This window comes from Gavialis gangeticus, unplaced genomic scaffold (assembly GCF_001723915.1).
Source record: "Gavialis gangeticus isolate Ggan-Ray unplaced genomic scaffold, GavGan_comp1, whole genome shotgun sequence".
Lineage (NCBI taxonomy): Eukaryota > Metazoa > Chordata > Crocodylia > Gavialidae > Gavialis > Gavialis gangeticus.
In genome coordinates, this window is record NW_017729025.1 from 58,794,432 (window position 1) to 58,807,746 (window position 13,315).

Here is a 13,315-nt window from a genome sequence, read left to right on the forward strand (position 1 = left end):
GGGTTAGGGTCAGAGGGGAAGGAATCTGGGTTCTCTCTTCCAGCAGCCGCCCTGGCTGGGTTCCAGTGCATCACTGCTTGGTTGGAAGGTGGGGAGGGGTAGGCTGCAGAGGAATAGCTCTGGGATCTCCCTCCAACAGCAGTCCCAGCCAGGCAGAGGTGTAGCCTGACCTGGCCAGGGCTGCTGCAGGGGCACAGATGCTTAAGCCCTTCCTCTGCAGCATAGATGAACTATTACCGATGTAAAGTAGCTATCAAGAAGGGCTGATCTGGGTTTCAACAAAAGGGCTACAGAAGCAATAGCACCAAGATGCACAGTCAAAAAAAATATCACATTGGACTTTGTAGGCAAGTAGTGTCATATGCTGAGATGCTAACTCTTCGAGTTAGCAAAATTTTATTATAAAATTTGCTGGAGGCACTTCTTCAAAACAAGTAGCCTGAACACAGAGACCCAACAAGTACTTACTTGTGCTACCAATCAAAATAGAAACTGCGGAAAGGTGAGGAAACAATGGACTTCATTTCCCTATATCAGAAAATAGTCTTTCAGCAAGGTAATTTTTGGATTTTATAATCTTGGCTTTTAGAATATATACACCAAAAAAAATTCAACTTTGATAAAAAGCAAGAATGAATCATTCCCTTCCTAGGGCAAAGACTTGTATAACTATAGGCAATTGAAAAGGGTATATACTTTTCCTCTATTCCTTGGTGATATCAAATAGTCTGTCACTGAAAATCCATGAGAAAAAAAAGTGTTCACTCTTTACACTTAAAAGAATAGACTCCTGTGAAAAAATAAGGAGCAAATTTAATTCTGATAGGAAACCATGCCAGAGTGTTTTGCACATGATGCATTTACAGCAGAGTAGATCTGCTGCATTAACTGAAAATACATTTTTATCAGATCGCACACTGCTTTATAGATCCTTTATGGACAGAGGAGCTTGGATAATTAGGTACATAAAAGAGAAATATTGTTTTAAAGACATGCTGGGTTGTCACACACAAGTCTAAAAAACAACTGAACAAGAATAAGTCTATGATATGCATTACTAATGGGTATGTTACCTTACCCTTTAGTATACTGAACACATGCATACACCTCTAGTGCACAAAAATTATTATACTGAATCCTGTCCTTGTTGGCTCTTCCATTAGGAAAGGTCAGGTGGATTAGTGTGGGGACTAAATTAACTTCTTCAATTTAGATGTAGTCATCCAGGCTGTGTTTGAAGCTGACTGGTTGAGCAATATAGGTAAGTTTCAAATGTCTGTATCTGTGACACACCTGTTGTTCCAAATAGAGGACATTAGTCACCCATGACAGGGCTATCCAACTTTGAAGTGGCCAAGAGGCACAACCCCTGTCAGCGTTCCACACCTGAAGGCCACACCAAGATAAGCCACAAGCCCCACAAGCCACAGGTAGCATGGACACCCCCTGTGCTACACTGCACAAGTACCCTCACTCTGCAGCTGCAGTGCATGCCCCTAGGCTTGCCCTCAGCTCCCTGTACCACACCACTCTAACCCCCCCTCGCCCCCCACAAGGTGAGGGCAGGAGACAAAGCTGGAAGAGGTGGAGCCTGGAGACTGCGTGCTGTTACAGCTAGAGCAGTGTGGAGTGGCAGTGAGGAGGGACCCTGGGGGCTGCAACTTAAATCCTCACTCAGGCATGTGGCCTGTGGGCTGTCAGTTGAACAGCACTGACCTGTTGTATGAAGCTAGCACCTATCACAAACATTAAGTTAATTTAGCGTTACTCATTTCAAATGCATCCTGGCAATGATCTCTCAAAATATTAAATGGGGACTGAACAGCTATACACAATAAAATGAGCAATAAGTGGTTCAGTTCAGTGTTGAAGAATGCTTGTAGGAGAATATGGGGAACTTATTATACCTGTTACCTATGTTATATCTGTGCTGCAGCCAAAACTGATTTGTTAACTTTTAGACCTATCCATCCATGTCTTTCACAAAAACCCAATTTCTCTTTGATAAGAAAATGCACGCTTTTAAATTCTTCACACCTCATAAATGAGGAAGAGAGGAAAAAATCACAACATATTTAAACAGAAACAAAAACAAACCCTGCACTCAGTAAAATGGAGCTATTAAGCAATTTGTCTCCAATGCTAATCATTTATGCCAACTGACCAAGCACCATTTTTGTTAACATTTTTTGTTCATTTGCCTACGTCCTGTTTGTACCCCTGAAACCAAGCATATATCCTATGCCAAACTCAGCTACATTTCAGCTACAAGAGTAGAAATTTCTGTATACTTGATATTATTTATAAGTGGAAAAGAACTCCAAATGCTAACATAACATTTGTATTTACTTTTGCAAAGTCAAACTAAAATTTGGAAAATAAGACCCAAACCCTTTTATAAATTGTTAAATGCTTTGATACCCTTGCATATATTATAAGTGCAGAAAGCAAAATTTTTGCATTCTACTCATGCAATGCTATTGAGCGCATGTCAATCACCACAGCCTATAGTGTACAAAAATCATGTCCTGTTAAGCCCACACAGTAAATATTTCCCTATATGTCACTATCCTTCTACAGTTAGAATTTTAGCCAACACTTTTGTTTTTGTTTGTTCAAAGAACCTCTTATACTTTCTCACTACACCTACTGTACACTTCATCACTTGAACACCTGCTGAACTAAACTTGTCTTGCCAGAATTTTTTTTTATATTATGCAATCTACATGCAGTCAATGGCAGGGTCTTGGGTAGAATTTCTTCCATACCTTTCAACATAACCAACAGACAATTAAAGAAGAACAGAGTGTTCGGAACTATCTGCCAAATGTTAGTGAAGCAAGTTTAATCAAGTGATCTTTGACTAACCTTTCAGCAAAGATTGACTGTTTCAGGGCACTAGCAGAATGCTTAAAAATAAAACTTGGAAGACTAACTTTAAATACAGCTTCATGTAGACTATTTGGTTGTCAAAGTCAAATATGCAATCTGGGTCACACTTTCATAATACTTAAGGCTCAAGGTCAACTAATATTTAAGCATTTCCTCTGCATATATAAAACAAGTACCTGAATGAATGTAAAATCTAGCTTCATCTTTAAGAAAATTAAGTTGTACGCAGGAAATTTTGCTCCACTGTACTCACTTGGAGTTTTTTGTTTAATTTAAATTGAGTTAAGATTTCCCTCTACATGTATACAGGCACATATCCATTTAGATATATGGGTTTTTCAGATGTGCACATTATGCATGCAGGAAAAAATATGCAAGGTAGGTATTTATGTGCACATTATCTTTCTCTGATTTTATGTTCATTGACAGATGCTAGAAACACAGACTGTTAAAACAAGCAAAACATAACATCCTCGACAATTCTATAATATCAAATGCTCACAATCTGTCTATTCCAAGCTAATAAATGACTACCACTTTTAAACTGACCAGCATATGCAGATTTTAAAGAGTGATGAAAAAATCTACGCACCCTGGTTTCATTTAGACAGTCTGGACTGCAACATTAAACTTATTTTAAAATGGATGGTCATCTGAATGACAAACATTCTTTTTGGGAGGGGGTCTAAGGATGTAAAACCTACATAGCGAAGGGGACACCCAGAATTCTCTTCTGGACGCTGTATGAGTTGGCAGCCCTATTGCCTAGGGCACACTGCTATGGATTTTTGCTGTTGTATGGAACTCCACAAAATGCTTTTGATCCATTTTATCTTGTAACTTAGCAAAGAAATGTTGCAATACGAAACACCAACAAAGATCTGAAAAACTTAAGCTGTGGATTACCATATTGTGTTCTCCTGCCATTCAATGCATCAGACAAAGGCAGTGGTGTTCAAAGTAGAAGAAAAAGAAAAAAGAAACTGGTCACAGAAAGTGTAGAGCACAAAGTAAATAATATTCCTCCACATCTCTACTCTTTCATAGATTTGTTGTTAAAAGAGTTGCAGCAATTAGGCTTTTGTTAATTACCAGCTGTTGAAACAGATGTGTTGACTGTCCTTATTAGCCAACAGCTGGGACAGGAGAACAATTGATGCTCCCTAAAACCAACAGCCAGCTGCTTTATAGTAATTATCTCCAATCAATAATACAGGTGATAAGGCAGTAAAAACCTTATGAGTTTCAATAACTAAGGCACTGTTACTGAATATCACTGGAATTTATGGTTAATTATAGAAAATGAGGAAAACAGTAAGTTGCTATGGCTGCCAATCTTTATTATGTCATAAAAGGGGCAAGAAACATACAAACACTGAGGAATGCAAATAGAAACATATACTTTAAATTTAACTTGCCATATTTCAAATGTTTCTGCCTATTTTCAAGGGCTAGTCTCTCTCTCAGGTGGCTCTCTGTGTTTCATTTTTGTAGAACTGATGTCCTTGCCACATGTCTTTTCTTTACACTTCACTGTACATCATTTGAATTGGGGGTAAAAAGATGGGGGGAACTGTCCCTTTAGCCAGTAGCAAACCTTGTTATACAATATATAATGACAGAGGTTTAGATCAACAGTTAGAGCAGGGGTCTGAGTCTCAGGAGACTTGGCTTGCAGTTCTAACACATCAATGACTCTTGACAAATCACTTAATTTTTCTTTGCTCAATTTTCCACATCTCTGAAATGGAATAATAATGCTTATCTATTTTTTTACTTTAGTTGGCTATAAAAGTGCCACATTAAAGCAAAGTAACATTGTTACAGTTTTCTCTGCTATTCATGTATGCCAAAGATTATAAAAGGTACAGACCAGTTAGTAGAGTACTGCCATTCAAATTTTCCACTGGCAGGGGCCACTAGCACAATAAAAATATCTGAATGGATCATACTACCTCAACACAGATAGTCATATGGCTTTTATTTACTTTTGTGCCTGCTCTGCTTATATTTTCTTGTCTCCATATCCTATTAAAGTACATTAAAAAAGAAAAGCAATGTAAAACAGAGATTTTACACCATTTATATTAGCCAGGCAGTTCATCTGAGGCCAACAAAAGGCATGTCTACAAGAATCTACAACCATGTCTATTCACTAATTAGATTGCACTTAAAGACACTGCCTTACTGAAAACAAGGATTAAGGCTGGCTGAATACTCGTCCTTTCATAGACCTCCCTTATATGTCTCTGTTGGGTCATCATAAGCAGCTTGTTCACTCAGCTTTAAGTAGAGAAGCTTGACAATCAGTTCTGCACTCATCAATAGGCATTGTGGCAATTAAGAGGAAACACAGAATTTTTAAGAAACATGTTAAGAAACCAGCTAGCAAAAAGGTTTTATCCAAATGTATTTATAAAACCATACCATACTTTAGCTTCCCATATTAGTTATATTTAAAGAAAGAAGTATGTTAAGCTATTTGGGACAGAACGCTGAAATAAACCTAAGTAACTTTTCTTCCTCCTCTTTCCTCCTCCAAAATAAAAAAAAAATCTTATTATATGAAATCAAGACTCCCCGGACACAGTATTTGAACATTTATCATTACAACTATTAATATGAATTCATTTCACACCATACAAGGAAAACCTGTGTAGAACTTGGATTTAGATATCAATTTTCTGTACTTCAAAAAAATACCTAAAAATAGAAGTCACTACCCTCCCTCTTTCCCCTCCATGTACTTAGAGTTCCATTAGCAATTATAATACAATGCTATCCAAATAGGAGAGCCATAAACCACAGCAAACCACACAACCCTCCAAAACTAACTGATGATAGAACATTATGAAGAAAACAGTAGAGAAATAATGATAAACACTCTTTCGTTACTGTTTTACAGATTACGAAAATCTCTACTGAACTCTAACTTTTTCCCTTCCCCTAGTTGCCTGGATTTTTAGTCCCCTGCTGATTTTAACCCATACTCTATCCTCCTTTAGACAGTTCTAATTTTCACTTTCTACAGCAGAAATGAAATATTCTATATTTTTTATGATAGGTAGTGAAAGCTTAAATTGGCACAAAGATTGCAAACATCTCACGGGGGGAAGGGAACCAGAAGTACCTGTTTTAAGCCACCGCTTTTTGGTCTTTCCTTCCCCTCCTACCCAGCTGCCTCTTCCCTATAGAATCCACCGACAGTGTTTTCTGCTTATCATATGGGTTTTCCTATTAGAAGACAAATTTTGGCTTTCAGCCTCCTGTTTGTAATCCATAAATGAATTGAGGGAGGGGAAGGGAGTGAATATGCTTAAATTATGGTCTGGCTCCACTTTGGTCTAGTAAGAAATTAGTAAAATCTAGATCATGCCATCTAGGCACAGATCTGAATAGTGGACAGCATGGTGCCACTGTCACAAGGTAAGCTCAGGGAAGGTCTATGCTCATGAGTGGAAGATGCTTTTAGATAAATTAGGTTAGATCTCCAGCTAAACATCAGGAAATTTTAGTGTTGTCAGTTTTAGTGGGAGTTTTGAAGTACAGCAACAGCAACAACAATGGTAACAGCAACAGAAATTGCTGTATTACGTGGAAACTCTTCAAATATCAGCAATATTAGCAGTGAAAAAGGAGGAATTGACTAGGAGCATTAAAGTTATTATAATTCTGCAGGGACAGAGGACATGACATTTTGAGGTGAGTGTGTACATACACTTGGGATGGCAGAAGCCTTGGCTGCCTAATATTCTAAGGCTGTATGACGTCTCACAAATGGGGATGATAAACCCAAATTCACAGATTTATTATTATTGGCAGTCTACTGCTGCAAAATAAATTTGTGGAACATACTCGAATAGTAACAAACCACATCATAGTACATCCTACTTGGCCACTAGCATTTACCTGAACTGAAGACACCTGGATTTTAGCCTCATGGTCCTGCAACAGTACCATGGTGTACACTAATAGATCAGGAACACACACTCTTGACTTGGCTCATTGCATAATTAGGACAAGGCTTCTTAGCCTTAAGACAGACATAAAAAGATTTGAATTCATATCCAACAGGGCCACATTCTGTCTTCTGAGGCACTCATGTAATCCCACTGAATAAGGCTGAGAGCAGATTTAGCTCATTGAATTCATTCCAATACACTTTTATGTCTTAATCTTTAATCTTTACCTTGCTAATGAAACACATACATACTTCAGGGTATTACATATCATGATGATAACCCATTCTGTCCAAAGCTATAGTATGTCTTTGCATTTTATTTTTAAAGAAAACAACTGTAGAAACAGTAAAAAGAGTTCCCTAATAAAATGTTAAAATTACGCTTGCTGGCTATAATAAATCCTTTCTGATATCTCATAAAATGTTAGTAAATGTTCCAATCAAGCTCTCAACAAAATTCACCTGGCAACAGCTGCACTGAAACAAAGTTACTGCAGCAACAAGTAACGTCACAGTGTTAATAATTGACATGAAAAGAATGAAAAGGTGAGCAAGGGATAAAGAGGACAAAGGAAAGATTTCAGTATAAATTTATCCTGGTAAGTAATGAATCAAAATTAAGACTGAAATAGTTTGCATACGTGCTATATTAAAAACTGGGGTAAATTTGATATCTTGGACTCTTGCTGATCAATCCATGAATGAATATCAGCATTCAACTTTATACATTTCTTTTCCAGAACTTGATTTGCAAAATCCAACAAACTAATCCCCTGCTGATTTGAATCTACCTTCATTTGGTTCCCTCAAGAAACTACAGAGAACACCAGAACAGTAGCTCCTGATGTTTGCTGTACCCAAGAAAAATGTGTGGTTCAATTCCTGGTTCTACAGGTTAAAACAGGAATTACTAGAGTGTTGGTAATGAATAAGTTTCTAGATTTACATATATCTATCAAAAGGTCACTCCCCTCTGAGGAAGGAACTATATCCTAGTGACACTGTTTGGATGGAGTTGATTCACATGACTAAATTATCAACAGCCTTGGGTGGATTCTGCTATTGTATTAATATCCATGACTACTTTTGCTAGAGGCACCACAGCAAAGAAGCCTTAAACAAAATAAAGTTGAGAGAGAAAAAAAAGATAGTGAAATAAAGGCTTGATCCTTCAATACTATGTTTTCTCCTACTATCCACAATATGACTAGCACACAATTCTTGTATACAAGCTTAAAATATCAGTGCTTCTATTTAAATTACTGGTGTTTCATACCCTGCTATTCTCATAACATTGACAGAAATTATATTTACTGTAGATTATCACTTCATTTCAGAATTTTCTACAAAACAAGTACACTAAACAATCAAATGTACTTCAAAGGCTTACCTCATAACAGTGAGGGTTTGTAAATTTAAGTGCCTAATTTGTTCTTTTCCAATGAAGTTAGCAGTCACCTATCCCATCCTCTTAATTCTGACTTTTTATACAATTATCGAAATGTCATTAATTCAAACAGATTGGATTCTTAGACTCTATTAAAAAACACTCTTTTACACCTTTTGAAGTGCACATAAAATACTGCCTCTCTTCCTGACTCTTAAAGATTTATCATTATAGGCTGTAGGGAGATTGCATATTATTAAAAGTTAATTGTTTTTCAACATATAATGCAGATTTAATGCTAAGTTATGAACCTTCCACACTTACTAAAAGTTGAACAGCGACTGTCAAAATACATTAAACAAATATATTTATAATTTATTGTGGACTGGAAATGGGACTGCCATAATTACTGGTCATTAATGAGGTTATGAGTAGAAATTTCCCACAAATATTTATTATTATCTTATGTTACAATAAACTACATAGTGGCATTATTTCAGTTATTTCTATCTGTTATTCTTCCAGTGTCTGACATTAATTTAAATAAACATGTCTTATTGTAGAAACTCAGTTCCTTTATTTTTAATCTGCTTAAACATGGCACTATTAAAACACTAAACACTTTCTAAAAGAAATAACTGTTGAATAGTGTACCAACCAAAACCTTCTCATTTTTACAGCATCAAACTCCAGGAGACAGGAGGCCATATTCTGTTACCTATTAGGTGGGTAAGTAGGCTTAGGTGCCTAAGTGTAGTTCTATGCCACCCTACTTAAGTCTATGAAAAACTGTTAATGCAGGAGGTAGAAAGGTCCTTCTTCTCCTTGCTGCTTTTTACATGATTCAGTCTTAAGGGTCAGGTGATGGTGTATTACAAACATAAATATGAACTTTCAGGGACTTGAATAGGATGGCATAGAATCACACTTAGGCACCTAAATCCACTTAGATTGTCCAATAGGTAGAAGTGAATCTTGCCCTGGGTAACCAGTCCTGGAAAAAGGCTGGCTCAAACAACTGGTTATAGGGCAGAACATTTCACTGCTAAATAACCATTCGAGTGAGTTCCCAGCAGGTCCTACTGCTTCCCCCTCCCCTCCCACGCTCTTCTCTTACAATCTTTAATACTAATTTATATTAAGCATCTAAATTTTAGAATATCCTCAATCCTCTCTAAATAACAAAGCTTGACACTAATGTTTGCTAATAATAATCATTATCAGTCTTGTCATTTAAGGTTTAGGTTGGGAAACTTGTTGCTGCAAACACTGAAACTGACAGTTAGCATCTACAATAAGTTTACCACTAAGAAAAACCACAGTAAGTAAACATTGATTGGTAAATACAAATTACACTTGACAATACAATGATCTTGCATATTGTTGCTACAGCAGTGAGTCAAGTGACTTTTTAACAAAACAGGGTTTTTCATATTACATAGAAGCTTTCCAGTGTCTCAAATGATGTAATATAACCTTCAGTTTAAGATGACCCTCTATACACTCTCTTATCCTATACACAAATGTTGAGATTAATTATTCCACTGCAAAAAATGACCAACAACTACTCTTGCTAGAACCACAAAATTAACTCTTTCAGTCATCTACATGGATTTTAAAAACCTTCCCTGGCACTATACATTTTAGCACAGTAGTCTAGATTTAATTTTTTTTTTATTTTACAAAGGAGGCTATTTTATCATGATCATTAGTACTTTTGGACCTAACACTTTAAAGAGAAAGGGAGCATAATGCTAAGGAAATCTGTTTCAAGGTTAGGATAATCTGCTAAATGTGTTTCATATAGACTAATATAGTTGCAATGGAAATAAGGAAAAAATTAAACATACTACTGGATTTCCAAGCAGCATACTTATTGCATTCGTTTCATTTTAAAATCAGAACCCCCTTTGATGACTTTTTAAACAATGTTTAAATAGAAATCTATTGAATATAACTGATCCCAAGAACGCCTGGGGTCATTCAAAATGGAATGCTATTCTTTATTAATGAGGATAATCTCCTTATCACTGTTACAAGTATATCACATTCTGGTGGACAGAAGTGGTTCTTGTCAGAAGCAGATGAAGATTTGGGCTAAATTCTGTATCTCAGTACAGGATGACTGAAGCTCTGTTTCTGAGACCTGATTTCCAATATACTTTGCAGTACTGATACTAGGAAAAAAAAATATAGACATGAGCTAACACCAAAATATATATGTTGTTTTAGAGTTATGAGTGACTGGAAGCATGTATCTTGAACATGCAAAGAACAGCGTGCTTACCAGAACTCAGGAGGGGATACTGGTGGAGGTCTATTATAGCCCATGAATTAACTCACCATATAGGATGCCTTTCTCCCTAAGCACCTTTCTGTAAGTGATATAGAGGACTTCAACTTGAGTGACATATGCCAATTGTAAAACATCACTATAGGTTCTTAAAAAAAAGAAAAAAACCATACTTTTCTAAAATCAGGTACATCCAACAGAAGTTAACTCTTTTTGGAACTCATTTTTGATGCATTAAGAGAACTGAATCACTGCATTTTAAGGTGGTAGGTATCTAGATAGAAGTAAGCCTACCCTGACTCATTCGGTATGAAGAAAGAAACAGTCCTACCTAGTTATCTTTGGTTTTTCAGGTCTAATTTCCTAAATATGGGAGGAAAAAAACTGCATTGAAGAAATGTGAATGAAAATAGGGAGTTCCTTAAGAAGAATGTATTATATGGCCAAAAAGCTATTACTTAATAACCCAGGAAAACAACAACGTTAGGAAAAAACCCAGTGTAAAAGTAGAGGCAACAATTGGAAATGAAAAGCAATATATTAAGTAATAAAAAACCTACAATAGATAGTAATAGCTAGAAGTTATGAAGTGTATTAAATTGATAGGGAAGCTAAAGCCAGCTGGGAAAAACCCACTGTTGGCAGGGCTCAAGACAGTAAAGCTTTTTAAAGTACATTAAGTGGAACAACAACAGCAACATACCAGCAATGTGACAATCCCATTACTAGACAGAGAGAGTGTAATAATTATGAAAAAAAGGAAGACTTGTTCATTAAATATTTTTGCCTAGTATTTAAAAAGAAGCAGTTGTTGTGCTTTATCAAAATGATGCATTTTCTAGTCCATTAATAATGAAGGAGGATGTTAAACAGCATTTAGTTAAAGCAGTGATTCTCAACCAGGGTCTCACAGCACTCTGGGATCTTTGAGATCCTTTCAAGGGTGTTGTGGGGTGCCATACAATGTTAGCACTGTTAGGTTAGCAAACATAATTCACAAGATAAACCCAGAGATTTCAAATAGGAATCAATAGTGTCAAAGATTCTGACCTGTTGTGGTCTGAGTTCTTTTCAACAGAAGAATTGCTCTGTTATTTTTCTGTTGTCAAAAAACGAGTGAAAACTAAGAGCTGTCATTTCTGAGGGGAGCCTCAAATCTAAAAAGGTTAAGGTTCTTCTACCAAAAGGATAAATATTCTTAAAACAGCAGACCTGGATAACATTCAGCCAAGTGTACAAAAAGAACTGATTGAGATAATTGGTTTGTTGATACTCACTCTTAATGAATTTAGCATGTCAGAGAAACTCCAGATGACTGGAAGAGTATTTCTATTGCGCAAATATTAAAAAAAGACAAATAGGATGATCCATAAAACTCTAGACCAGTAAACCTGATATCAATCCCAGGCAAAATAATGGCAAATGAATATGGGATTAATAAATTTAGAATTAAAGAGCAGGAATATAAGCCTAGCCAGGTAACATTTAAAAAATATCCCCTGTCAAAGAAATCCAATTTCATTCTTTAATGAGATTACCAGTTTGGTTGACAAACGTGCAAATGGAATATTCGTAGATCCAGATCCTATTTCACTTAGGTGACAAAGCATTATCCTATTTCTGAAAAACTCTTAACACAAAGAGTCAGGTCTTCCTTTTCCTTGCTGCTTCTTGTGAATTAGTTTTAAGATAAGCATGAAAACATTACAAAAGTACATTTTTGCATGGACTTGAGTGGGTAGAATACGAGTGTACTAAGGTATCTAATAGAAGGGATACATCCTGCCTTTCAAACTTTTATACGGTGTTTGATTTAGCAAAGTACGCAGACTCAAAATTAGCACTGTACAATAAAAATAAAATACACATTATTGGAATAGTCTAACTGACAGACCTCCAAAAAGCCATTTTCCAGAGAAAATCATTATGGAAAAGGGGTGTCTCTGTAGGGCATTCAATCTTTTCCTAAACATTCTGGAAGTAAATATAAAATTACTGTTGATAACATTTGCCAATTTTTGAATCATCCACAAATAACAATGAGGACAGAGCAGAGTGATTTGGATAACTCTGTAAGCCAAGACTATTCAAACAAAACATATCTTAATGCAGCCAAACACAGTGTTATACAACTAGGAACAAGGGACGCAAGCCATACCTGCAGGGGGAGTCTACCTTGGAAAGCAGTAACTGAAAAATATCTTGGGGGTAACATTGGATAAAGAATGGAACATGAAGTGTCAATGTTATGCTGTGGCAAAAAGGACAAATCCAGTTGTTAGAAGTATAAACAGAGGAGTACTGAGTATGCTAAGGAGGTGATTTTACCGCCAAAGACACCTTGGTGAGATGGATACCAGAACACTGACTGCAAAGTGTTCTGATGTCCTTATTTTGAAAAGGATGCTGAAAAATTGTACACAGAACAAAAAAGAGGTGCTCACGTGATTTGACTCCTAGATAAAAAGAAAGATCTAATGAGCTTACTCTGTTTAACTTAAAAAAAGAGAGCAAATGGATTATGATGCTTATGCATCTTCATGAGGAGAAAATACTGGATACAATAGGGCCCTTTAATCTAGTAGAGGGAGCATTACTAGAACCAATAGCTGAAGTCAGACAAATTCAAATGAGAAAGAAGGCACATGTAGTGAGGATTATAAACCAGTGGAACAAACCATACTAGGAAGTGGTAGACTACCATTTTTTGGAGTGTGTTTACATTGCGTTCCCAGGGAAGGATACTCAAAAGCATGTGATGCAGACAGCTCAAATAGTCACC

General features: G+C 36.4%; 1 protein-coding gene and 1 long non-coding RNA gene across 5 annotated transcripts in view; one reads left to right on the plus strand and one right to left on the minus strand.

The window, feature by feature from the left end:
* Nucleotides 1–13,315, minus strand: part of MIPOL1 (mirror-image polydactyly 1) — a 448,613-nt gene that overhangs the window by 125,122 nt on the left and 310,176 nt on the right. The window lies entirely within an intron of this gene.
* The window catches only part of LOC109298653, a 15,680-nt gene continuing 9,693 nt past the window's right edge, over nucleotides 7,329–13,315 (plus strand). The window contains exon 1 of the long non-coding RNA XR_002097670.1: nucleotides 7,329–7,452. This is a non-coding gene — a long non-coding RNA (uncharacterized LOC109298653). The remainder of the gene's footprint in view (nucleotides 7,453–13,315) is intronic.